We start from the raw sequence: 13,033 nt of genomic DNA on the forward strand, positions 1-13,033 counted from the left end.
GATCGGGATATTAACATGTGTGATTTCTTGCAGGAAATTTACATTTTCAAAATATTAATAGAGGACCTTAATATCTCTTTTTTATTTTTCTTAAGGATAATCCTCTAAATTCGTTCAGTACAGTCAGGTGGGCCAAATTTCAAATTATTTTTGTTTTATTAGTTTAGGACGCCTGCACTGCCAGCTACAGACTTATTGTTTATATTTTTTGTTTGTTGCTGGATTAAATAATTTAAAAGTCATAGATTAGGTGAATTGTTGCCAATATGAGGTTTATATTTTCGTCACAGTGGAGAGATGTGATTATGTAACATTATTGTTGGTCTTCAGCATTATATATTTTTGCTGTTCTAGATTTTTGTTTTGTTTTAATTTTTGGTTACAACCAAAATACAGCCTCAATCTGATTTTTCTGAATGGCAACAGACTTTTTATATTTTATTTTATTTAGATTGCATGCTGCCAAGTCATGTAGTCTGACTCTGAATTTAATGGTAGCATTCAATCTCCTTTTTTGTTCTCTCTCCATTTTCATAGAGATTGTTGAAAATTAATTTTTTCTTAGGGTGGGTACAGAAGTAACCACAACGTTAGTGTTATGGGAAGTCTTAGGATTTTCATATCTGTTATGTATGTATGTATATGTTGTGTATTTTATATGTTTACAATGCCTTAGATGACCATTTTGTAAAGCCGGGTATTAATGCTGAGACAAGAGTGATAAGAGAACCACTAGTAATTTGGGTAAGATAACAATACACCCTTTCTGTGTAGAGTATCTTTTAATTTCCAGAAGCCATGGGCGAATTAACAAAATATCAAACACCCTCAAGGGCTGAAGCACAAACCCACTCCAGCTATACAGGTTTCAGTAAACGTGCACAAACACCTTCATGAGTATCACCACTATATACAATCAATAAACCGAGTTTCTCTCTTGTGTGGTCTCTATAATACACTGTGTAAGTGAACAGCAAAGAGAATGCTGTTGGTGTGAAAATACACCAGATGTCACAGTGGACAGAGGTCAGAGGCCTAAAACAAGGCATGCAATTCACAGGGTTAAATGAACCTATGGTGGGAGCAGTGTTGGTGGCACAGGTACCTAAGAGTGATGGGAGTGAGCGCAAATGGTTGCAGTGATGCCAAGTCTGTGAGGGTAATGAAAGGTTAAAGATATGGCTGAAGGAATTCAAATTATTGGTGAAATATGATAACTGTGAGTGCCTCTACGATTCGGTTAAATTAGGCCTCACAGTGCCCTAAATTTTAAATATCTGTGGTTGTCGGGTCACTTGTGTCTCAGTGAAAACATACAGTCTTTCAACGTACAAAGGGTAAAGGTACTTTATTTATTTGAGAAGGCTCATTTTCTATGCGATTCATTCGCCCTCTAGGTGGGGACTGTAAGAAATGAGGGATGCCTTTAAAATGGGACATTACATATTTCATATATGAATTTACTGGCGAGATACTGAGGAATATCAAATAGCACTGAACGTTGGATATGTGGAGCCATTTCTTTCAGTGAGGAAGGTGGATACCCATTTATCGGTATTCCGTGGACTTTCAAAGACTTGTAATGAACCAGCACAACTGGATTCGGCTGGTACAGAGAAGAGGGAGTGCCACACCCTACTGAGAGACTGCGTATTCTGAATATCCCTAAAGAAGGAACTGTTTGTGTCGCTTCAAGTACAAATGGACATAATGCTACCCAGTTGGGTTATTCCAATTGCAGCTATGTGAATGTTTGTTGTAATTTGTGTTATATGAATGGTGCTATATGACGAAAACCAACAGGTGGTTTGTTATGAAAATGATTTTCCTAATTTGTGATTTACGTCATAGACAGCAGAATGACAGCAGAATTAATTTAATATAAAGGCTGAACTATTGACCTACTGGTCAATAGTTGTCCTAGGATCCCACCAACAACAACAAAGTTGCTATACAACCTATCCTAGCCTGAGGCGATAACAGCCAGTTCTTGTGTTATTGGTGTTGTTTAGTTACATATAGGCAGAGGCACATTTTGTTTTATTCACATGTGTGTAGGTATAGGATGTGTTAGTGATTCTGGTTTGCATGGTTACAACCGAAATATTGTACACCTTTCAACTGAAAAAACTGTTACTAGTTTACAATTGATACGGTTGCTATTTACATAGCAACCTATCAATACTATAGTAAAAAACACCTTAAAAAGAACCATACACCATGTGCTAGTGGGAACTTCAATCCAGGGCTTGATGGTGCCTGGATCCAGAGGGCTTCACCTGTTTGTAAGCGCCCTGGGTTATAGACCCGAATCCTTCCAACGTTTCATCAAGTAGTCGTTATGACCAACGGAGTTCCACTTGATATTGTTTTGCTGGGTTTCTTCATCATCTCTGTAAGCTGACCATCTACCGAAGCTAAGTATTATTGTTATGTTATTGCAATCTGTTAAGACTGGTGTGTGATTTTAATTCTGCTGATCATTAAAGTATAATTACCGTTCACCACAGTATTTAAGTATTTCTCACCATATGATCGACTGGAATACCTCATATTATATACCATTTGTATATCAAGATACAGAGTGTATATAGATTAAATAAATTTTATTGTTGTTATTAAGGTTCCCTGATTACCTTAATTAAATAATTTAAAGTTAGAATCAGGCCACAACCACAACAATTGGCGTAGTCGGCAGGATTCACAACAACAAGGCATAGAGTAACAAATACAAATATGAAGTCACGAGTAACATGAAGTGAGAGTAATAATAAATCTACATTGACAATAATCACAGTTGAATTACATTCTTAGTTTGCTCCAGGTCAAGCCGCACTGCTGTTAATGTGGTTTTGTTTCCATTCCCAAAGAGATTACGAGCGGCCAGCTCCTTCTCATCTTCAGACAAGACCTGACCACGCTGAGGCTCGGCTTTCCAGAGCAGGAGAACGTTACAGCCAGAACGGCATCGGATAGACCTGCGCCTAAAAGATAAAGTAGGTTAATTATCACATCGTGAGCCAGACCTGTAATTAATGCAGCCACAGGAAAGCTTAAATATTCTCCTTTACTCACAGAAGTAGAATGAAGACAAATCTTTAAGAGCAGACACAGAGCTGCATTATACTCAACTAACTGACCCTCAGCTAACTCTACATGGAACATATAACCAAGACAAGTCACACCAAATACACAACGACCCGAGTCGCACGCAGTCACATTTACTTAAAGGAAATGTCAACGTCGGACAGTCAGGGAAGATTAATTACTGACTTCATTTACTTCAGTGCAGGGAGTCAGCCTGACTCTGGATCGCTGCCGCACAGCTTTGATAAATGAGACAGGGGATTGGATGAAAGCTACTTACAGAGGATCGAACGAGTTGTGAAGTCCACGGAGTCATCATGCAGGACAGAAGGTACGGAGCACACGGACGGCTTGGGCTGGAGATCAGGGCTGACTTTACTGAAGTCACAGACAATAAACCGGGATTAATGCCTAGCAGCTGTGGCACTCTGGTTGCAATCTGCATGGATTAAGAGAAAGGAGGTGTTGAAGAGTCATGACAGTTTTTATGCATGTTTAATATTATCTGCAGTAGTAAAGCCCCACACCACGTGTTACTGTGACCCGTGTCTGATATGCATGCCATTCTCTGCAGGTTTTGGGAGCCGGATACCGTTCTGCAGCTCGGAGGCGTTAAGCAGTCATCTACTCGTTCCCACAATGTCCTTCCGCACAAACCCTTTAAAGGCTGTCTCCACAACGTCGTTCTTAATAAGCAGGTAATGACTTTCTATCACGCAGAGTATCGCTTACCTCTTACTGCAGACGGCTGCTCTGTAGTGGACGTGGGAGCTGCGCATGGATCCGGTAAACTGGATCAGCTTCGGTACTTTGGGGGTCTCTGAGCAGAGGGATGCGGTATGACCCGGTGGGTTAGCAGGGTAGTCCCAGCTGGTATCATGTAGTTCAGAGGTTGGTAATGATTCCTATAAGACACGAATACATTAGAAAGTTCTTTGACTAGTAATGTGTATTACCAATATTTAGTAGCAGACAGGGGGCTCCTGCTGGTGGAACGTGGTAGAATTTGGCAACTTTAATTCAACGAACACTCGACAAATGCGATGAAGAGCAATAAAATACAACTCGCAGATATGCAGCCATACTGCACGAGGAGCCGGGTCAATAGACATTCTAAGGGTAACAAGGGTTAACTGAACCGTAAGAACGTAACAGGTAGGTCCGTATCAAAGCTTTCCACCGAGTTATCCGAGCTTCTTTGTGCTGATCCGGCAGAATGATATCTAATAATTTTCTTTATGGGGTGTGTGTTTCCTTTAACACAGGTGTATTACCTAGCAGCCCACTGGAGGCCATTAATAGCTCCCCAGGCTGTGTGAGGAAGGGTACAGCTTGCTCATCACCTGCACCCTGCAACTCTCCTTGCATCAGTGACCCCTGGACCCCAAGCTGTGATTGCCCACCCGCTCACCAGGACTGCGGAAAAGGTACAGGCTTGGCTTACACCGATGCGCTCAGGGGTAATAACTCTACAACATTAAAGGAGACCCAAACCTGAATGAATGGTTCCACCACCTCGCTGATATCACAATGTCTCCCAATATACAGATGGGTTTTATATTAAAAAACATTCTCATGCCAATATTTATGTTATATTAAAGAGACTCACCTGAACCGGGACATCTTTGTGAATGCGCAGAGTATACTGTAGATTATTGGAAAATAGGGAGTCGCGGTGCGATCATCAAGGAATCCATTCGAATGTTTGTGGCCAAAGCTCCACCAGAAAGGACTCTTCATACATCACATCTGAACGCTCTGCCACCGCCTGGTGCTCTGCTGGGCGATCATTTCTGTATCATAGTGAATAGGGTAATCCGCATTATATACTCATCCTTTTGCAGATGTCCACAAACTTCTTCCATCCTGGAGGCCACATCCGGTACCTGCTCACTCAGTCTCTCCATCCGCAGCAGACACATTTTCAGGCAACGCCGACAGCATCATCCTGCGTTTGTCTTCTAAGGACCGGAGCGAATCCATCCACCTGCAGGTACCAAACACAGCATGAAGTCCATACCTTGACACACGCCATGCTGCACGTTGGGTAGAGTCGCGTCCACATCTGAAGCTCCCGATTCAGAGCAGCCGGTAGATCATAGCGGAGCTTCAGCACCCGATGGTTCAGCATGACCCGGGGATCTAACGGCACCGTTTGTTTTGTCGAGGTGAGGCATGGGCTTCTAACAGTCTCCTACAATCTCGGAGAGTGGAACAAAGTTGGCTTGGAAAGGATGCAGAACGAGTTCACGCTTCGCTTTAATGGAGGAGGGGAGCACAGAGAGATAACAGCAGCTCACGGGACCTACAAAGAAATTAAAGTCGTTCGAGATGCGTGACTCTGGGAAGCATCAACCAATCGGGTTATCAAGGTAAAAAAACAATAGTTACCGATAATAAGATAAGCGTTTACGCTTTCACAACAATGGGCTTCAATAAAACTGAAAGCAATTCTAGTGAATGTAAGATTAGAAGCCGTGGGGTATAAAGACTCTCCCTGCCCGTTATTCCCTGGAATACACCATACGATGCTGAAATCTCACTGTCCCATCATGCGCTGATCTCCAATTCCTTCTGTGTAATCAGGATGCATAAAGAACGCGAGACTGAACTGGGCAAGTTAAGATTGGTAGCAACCCTGTTATTCATGATGGATCAAGAAAAAGCATTAAAATATAAAAAATATTCAGTACCTTGCATGCTTCAAGAGGATAATTCTTGTGTCTCCATTCGCAGCGCTGATCGCCAGAATTCTGTTGTGGTCTCGCTGCAAGAGGAGGAAGACCATAAACCAAGGAGTTTATCACGGATCTGGGCATAGCCAGGACCTTGAGGACACCAGAAAAAACATCTTCCATTACAACGAAGACCACGTGAGTAAAGAGTTTGTGGGATACAATGTTACATTTTTTATATGTAGTTTGTAGCAAGTTTAAGACTTTGGTCCACTCACCAGCTGCTGCTGATCCTGGAATTCTGATACAATCCGTACTCCATACGCCTTAAGCCGCTTCATACACAGCTGAAAAGTTAAAGGGATAAAGGCCTTGTGTAACGAGATGGAATGTTTTAATTACCCAAATCACACTCAAAATACATTTATGGGGGGGTAAGCAAGCACAGATTTGGTGCAGAACGGGTTAAATTGGATGAATGCTCGTTTGGCAACTTGCTGAGATGAACGAACCAATCGGTTTTAATTCGAGTGAATGTTCTCTGCAGGACGCATTCAACGGGACAGAGCTCCAGCTGTGTGATCGGAGCAGCGCCGCGCACGCTTTCTGCAGGAAGACCGGGGGGCTTCATGGAAACGGTCCCTTAAGCTGCGATTACAAGACGTCTGTCAGCATGAAGGAGCCGTCAAAGTACCCCGCGTCGGAGCAGAGCGGTTCTTTTACCAGCGGAGATTTCAGCCGATACTTCGACGACGTGTTCCAAGAAGCTGCCTACATCCAGCAAGCGCTTTCATGCGACAGCTTAAAGGTCTATCACGTGGAAAGAGACGGCTCCCCAGCGGGCAGCCTCAGCACGCTGGCGTCGTCCGGAGCCGAGGGGGACGTGGAGTACGAGGAGGAGATGAGGCGGTGGGGGCCAAAGTTTGTGACTCTCTCTAAACTCTACTCTTACACGGCCGCCGAGGATCTGCAGTGAAAGAGCGATGATCGGGAGAGACATCCTATGCTTTTGGCAGAGACTTGCGGTGATAACATTGAGGATTGTGCAGCCAAAGCAACAATGGTTTGATCGGGAGAAGCTGCAGAAATAAAGGAGAGAAAGCGGACCAAAGAGCTTACAGTCTCGCTCACCTTGGGACGGAGTCCGCCGAGTCTGAAGAGGTCCGGAACAGCAGCAAACAGGTCTGCAAACCTAGAGCCGGGACAAGAAGCTTGCATTAGTTCTCTAGTTACCCTTTATACCCCCGCGTGACTCCAATTAACTTCTAATCACCGCACCCCTATCAAAGCTTTAACGACTCCATTTAACGAGCTCCACCCGGGACTGGGATTCCATTTCCTTACGAGGGCCCAATAAGGATACAGGATTTATTTCATTTTAACATTACGGGGCTCACTCGGCCCCCCCACGTGACCCCCCCCCTGTTCATGCCTTACCGCCGGCATGCATTCACCTGTGCCAAAGCCCCAGCTCCCTCTTCTGTTTTCACCTTTAAAGTTTGAAATAAACTCAGTAAAACGATTATTCGGCTCTTTGTCCTCAGTTTGTAGTAAAACATTGTCAGGGGCCGGCGATTAAAACAAAATATGGAGACAATTGGAGACCAGCCCAAAACTTCATGAGGCCATTTTTGCTGCACGTGGTGAGTTCCACCCCAATATTTGTTTTATATAGCGCCATCATATTTAGTAGCGCTGTACAATGGCTAGACAGGGTATAAGCCGTATGTAACATAATTTGACTTAAAACACAGGTGAGGAGGGCCCGCTTGTGTTCATAGGGGGCAAACCCTGCATTTTCAAACACATTATTTCAAATAAAAGATATATATAGAAAACCGCTTCTAACAGGATTATGGCCCACAAGAGCTCCTGTATACTGCGAAAAAGCATCTAAAAGTATGAAGTTAACCATTTAAGTGTAACCAAACTACTGAAAAACTTATGTAAAACAAAGAAATTACTTTCACAGTATTAACAAACACGCAAATAAACTCCACAACAAACTATGCACACCCCGACCATGCGAGACACTCTGTGACTGAAAGAAACGATCTCTGCTTCTGGAGGGTAGATCTAGAGGGCTGCATTCATTTTAACCAACCCCTTGTTGATGACGTCATTTGGCGCCATTTTAGACATTTCAAACTGCATAAAAACATTCAATGTATCAGGAGCTTTTCTATACACTCTGAGGAAGCCTGTGCTAGGCGAAACACGTTTGTGTATTATTTTATATTAACCCTTTGTTGGTTTTTAATGTTTTTTATTACCAAAAGTTTAAAATAAATAAGTTTTTTTAAAAACTTTTTTATCTTGCTCCTGGACCTTTTTTAATTTATAAGACAAAAGATCTTGTCAGCCATAACTATATCCTTGGTGGGGATTTTACCACCTATGCGCTGAGGAGTGAGCAATTCTATCATTGCTCACCAAAAAGGAACTGTGGACACTCCAGACTGCTTCAAAGGCTGAGGCTAAAGAAATTCCAAGGCAAGGATTATACCACCTAAATGCACATCTTGGGGCTAACTGAAGAAGCCCATATTACATAGTGCTGCCAAAGAAATCTTTAAGGCGAGGATTATATCGCCCAAGCGTATACTTTGGGGCTAACTGAAGAAGCCCCCACCAAATGTGAGTAGCCCTTTGTGGCCTTCATTTCAAACAAAAATAAGCTTTGAGACATATTGCACTATTGTGTTTTTCTTTCTTTTATATATCTCATACACATCCGTGAGAGCGCAGCCACTAACCCCCTTGTGAACTGCATTCATTTCAAAATCACAGAATTCACAAACCTTTGCCGGTCCTTCTCCAAGCTCAAGACCAGAGAATCAGCTCCACAGGACCAACACGCAGCACCAAGAAACACAAAGTTCTGGCTAGAAGGCTGGAGAAACGCCCGGGTTAAATAGACTTTTGATTGATTGAGGAAATGAGGTGCAGGTGTGAGTCAGGAGCAGGCAGCCATCTTATGTCCATGGAGAGGTAAATAGTACAAAATATATGTAGATATAGCTTGTTTCATGGCAAAACAGCAAAAAGTGTAGTTGTCTTGTGGCGTAATGGTGATTCTATTCCTGGTAAATATATATTATTATAGCGGCTGCGCGTATATCTAAGTCTTCAGAGTAGGTGAATTTGAGTTTATCTATTATGGACGAATGCACTTGGGATGTAGAAATAGTGAGGCAAACTATAGCATTGGGAATGCCGTTCTGCCAGTGACAGCAGACGAGAGGGATTTAGAGTAATAATTACTGATGATTAAAGGGAAGCAGACAATGCCGTAAAGCGTTGGAAAAAGCAAGCAGGGTGCTGGGTTGTTGGTAGCAGGAAGAGTTTCTGCCTTGTATTGTAAATTATAAATCATCCAAAATGTTATACAAGGAAACATGCTTCTCTACTTATATATTTTGTGCTGTTTCAATAGCATGAGCATCCAGCCATCGTGTACTATTCACCATACTTCAATGGGCCCATCAGGAAATACTACTTTACAGAAAGGGTAGTGGATGCATGCAATCACCTTACAGCAGAAGTGGTAGATGTTAATACAGTGAAGACATTAAAGCAAGCATGGGATAGGCATAGGGCTAAGCTAGATATAGGATAAGGCCAGATACTAAGGAAAGGATTCAGAGGTTGGGCAGACCGGATGGGCCGAATGCTTCTTATCTGCCGTCGCTTTCTATGTTTAACACAGGCAGGCAGAAGGGACCCTTGCGCTCTCTCGGAAACTTTACTAAAGGAGCCAGTCAACGTTGGGTGCTCGTTGACTCTTACTATTAGGTCCCTCAACATTGACATTGACGGCTCACTGAGTGTCACCCCGTGGCTGCAGCATGTATGTGTTATAACGGCTCGCTGAGTGTCACCCCGTGGCTGCAGCATGTATGTGTTATAACCCGAATGAGCTCATCCCTAAAAAATACTTATACTCAAACTCACAAAACATAACATACACCGAGACAGATGCTCTAACGAGATTGGAACCTGTAACTTTCCGCACGGCGAGTAACGCAACTTACCTGCGCGCCACACTTCCGATGAATGGATCTGCTCGTCCGTAATACAAACACTCAAATTCGCCCAATCTGAAAACATAATTTTACGTACAGGGCTCAACGGGATTAGGACCAGGACCAACCTGCATGGGGTGTAACAAACACTGCCGCTGCGCCACCCTTGCAACAGACAAAGCTGCTCGTCCGTAATACAAATACTCAAATTCGCCCCCCCCGAAACCATAATTCTACACACTAAGCAGTTAGACACACTAAGCAATAGGTAGTGCACCTTTTAGATTGTGTGCATTATGTTAGATGGTATAAGTATTGGTGCATCACACGCAGGCGTCATATGTTCATGGCGACGAAGAGCCTTCAATCATCTGATGGCGTGATGGTTAGGTGCGCTGCCTGCCGTATGTTGTGGTCCCGGTTCGATTCCCTGTAGCTCCGTGGGGAGCATCCAGCCATGCGGTGGTTTGAAGGTTCGGTGTGTTGTGTACTCGATGCTGTGGTCCCAGTCTGGTTTCCCTTGAAGGTTTGGTGTGTTGCCTACGAGATGATGCGCTGATAGCTTGCTTCTGTGTGGCTCGGTACAGATACTGACAATGTCTCTGTGTGTACAGTGGTCTTACCCTGAAAAAAAAACGTGTGCTGCAGTATTATTATTATTTTTTTTAGCATTTATAGAAAAAAAGCATAAAAGGTGTTGTGTACTACCGACTGGCTCTAACCCCCAATCATCCTGACCCGCACAGCACTTTCACACACCACCGAACATACTCATACGTCTTACACACCGCACCGCACATACCCATACGCCTTACACACCGCACCGACCATACCGCACCGCAACCACTCGCCAGGCCTCACGGGGATTAGAACCAGAAACCAAACCGCTTGGTAAGTAAGTACACTTGACACCTGCACCACCCTTGTGGCAGACTGAATTTGCTCGTCCGTAATACTTATACTCAAATTCACAGAGTCTAAAAACATAACTTAATGTCTCTAGTCGCAGGACTTCCTGGGACCCGAACCCAGAACTCACAGCACAGTGTGCGATACACGCATCACACGCGCCACCTTCGAGATGGAGAAGAGCTGCTCATCCCTAATACAAATACACAAATTCACCCACTGGAAAAACATAATGTTACGAATATCCACCCTTACACGCAGGCCGCACAGGGATGAGAAGCAGGAGCCTCACGCATGGCGAGCGACACACCTAACACACGTGCCACGCACACGGCTGGATGGCCACCCTCGTCCCATCCACATATACTCAAATTTACCTACTCCAAAATACATAAAATCATACGTTATACAGGAATCACAGAGATTAGAACCAGGGGCCAGGAGCACGGTGATGAACACAGATAAGACATGCGCCACCAGTACCATGGGGCAAAAGGGCCTTGTCTGTTATACAAATACTCAGATTCACCGACTCTGAAAACATAACATTAGTCTATATACAGGATACATGGAGAATAGAACCTGCATCCACTTGTATGGGGGGGGGGGTAACGCACCAAACACCTAGACCACAATCTCAACTGGGTCAGGAGGTTTGCCAGTTCCACAAATACTCTGATGTCCCCGCTCTAAAAGATTAAGAATAAGATCATCCAGCAGACCGGCGGGTGAGAACCAGCAGCCAACCACACGTTAGGCAATTCACTTAACCATCACGCCATTCCATTACAGGAGATGGGCGCCCACCGGCTCCACATATACTAATATCTGCCGACTCTAAAAACATTAGAAATAAATTAGCCGCGAAGCGAAGGGGGTTAGAAGCACTATACAGTTACCTACGGGAGCAAAGCGGCTTCGAACCAGAAACCAGTCGCAGTTTAGGCGATACACCTAACCGTTACGCCACACCACGACATGGCGTCGGCCGCCCACCTGCTCTACATTTACTCATACGGACCCCCTCTAAAAACATAAGAAGAACATGCAGACGCGCTACACACGTAGATCCAGCTTTCATGGAGATTAGAACCAAAATACTTTTATATGGTTAGTAATGCATACGATGTCTGCCTGCTCCACATATAATCATATGCACCAAGTATAAAATGATACAAATACACAGATCCACTATAACAATCAACACAACCGCACCACACATTCACAGGGACTAAAATTATCATTCACAACATGAATAACGCACCCAACCTTTACGCCACCGCATGAACGGGAGCTCGCCGGCTGCCTGATACACATACATGCACCAAATATAAAATAAGTCACACACGCACGCACTATAACACTCACTATAACACAGCCACACTATACACAGCGAGTTCACCTGTTGTATTACAGGTAATACACGCAGCCACTACACCACACCATGGCATGATAAACATATACTTAGATTCACACGCTCTAAAAACATTTAATAAAAACACATTCACAAATGAAAAACCAAGATACCACGTGAATGTAAAATAAAAATAAATAAAAATACTTCCCAAAATGCGAGCAGCTACCAAACTACACTCTTCCTCAAAGTGTACACAGAAGCAAACCAGGAATAATGGAGCGCATACACATAGGGAAGAAACAAAAACAAATACAATCGTGTAATATTTCGGAAAAAATTGTATTATTAAATGTGTAAGTTCCACTCACAAGGGGACTGGAATAAGCAGGCTCATCAAATATCAAGCTTCGAAAACTGTGTGTAGTCTTCTGTAAAAACAAGCATAGACCAAAATGGTGCAGTATCCTCAGGCAACTGATCTTAAAAGATCACAAATGCACTTACAATTAAGATGTAGCACAACTCAAAGAGTATTGTGCAAAAGCAAGTAGAAAATACAGCATCCGGTATATGATGAAATCTTCCAATTTATTCTCTCTACGCGTTTCGCCGATAGATCGTCGGCTTCATCAGGAGAAAAATAAATAGAACTTCAATAAAAATATATATCAGCAGCATAAAATATGAAATAAAGTTCCGTGTGGCGTCATACGACATCGTATGCATTACTAACCATATAAAAGTATTTTGGTTCTAATCTCCATGAAAGCTGGATCTACGTGTGTAGCGCGTCTGCATGTTCTTCTTATGTTTTTAGAGGGGGTCCGTATGAGTAAATGTAGAGCAGGTGGGCAGCCGACACCATGTCGTGGTGTGGCGTAACGGTTAGGTGTATCGCCTAAACTGCGACTGGTTTCTGGTTCGAACCCGCTTTGCTCCCGTAGGTAACTGTATAGTGCTTCTAACCCGCTTCGTGGCTA

The 13,033-nt window shown here is 43.4% G+C and overlaps 1 long non-coding RNA gene across 1 annotated transcript; it reads right to left on the bottom strand.

The window, feature by feature from the left end:
* Nucleotides 1–2,960: 2,960 nt before the first annotated feature.
* Nucleotides 2,961–3,926, bottom strand: LOC128504261 (uncharacterized). Its single transcript, XR_008355448.1, has 3 exons — nt 3,820–3,926; nt 3,368–3,465; nt 2,961–2,978 (listed from the first exon to the last, which is right to left on the bottom strand). It is a non-coding gene; the product is annotated as an uncharacterized LOC128504261 (long non-coding RNA).
* Between the last annotated feature and the right edge of the window lie 9,107 nt (nt 3,927–13,033).

This window comes from Spea bombifrons, chromosome 9 (genome assembly GCF_027358695.1).
Source record: "Spea bombifrons isolate aSpeBom1 chromosome 9, aSpeBom1.2.pri, whole genome shotgun sequence".
Lineage (NCBI taxonomy): Eukaryota > Metazoa > Chordata > Amphibia > Anura > Pelobatidae > Spea > Spea bombifrons.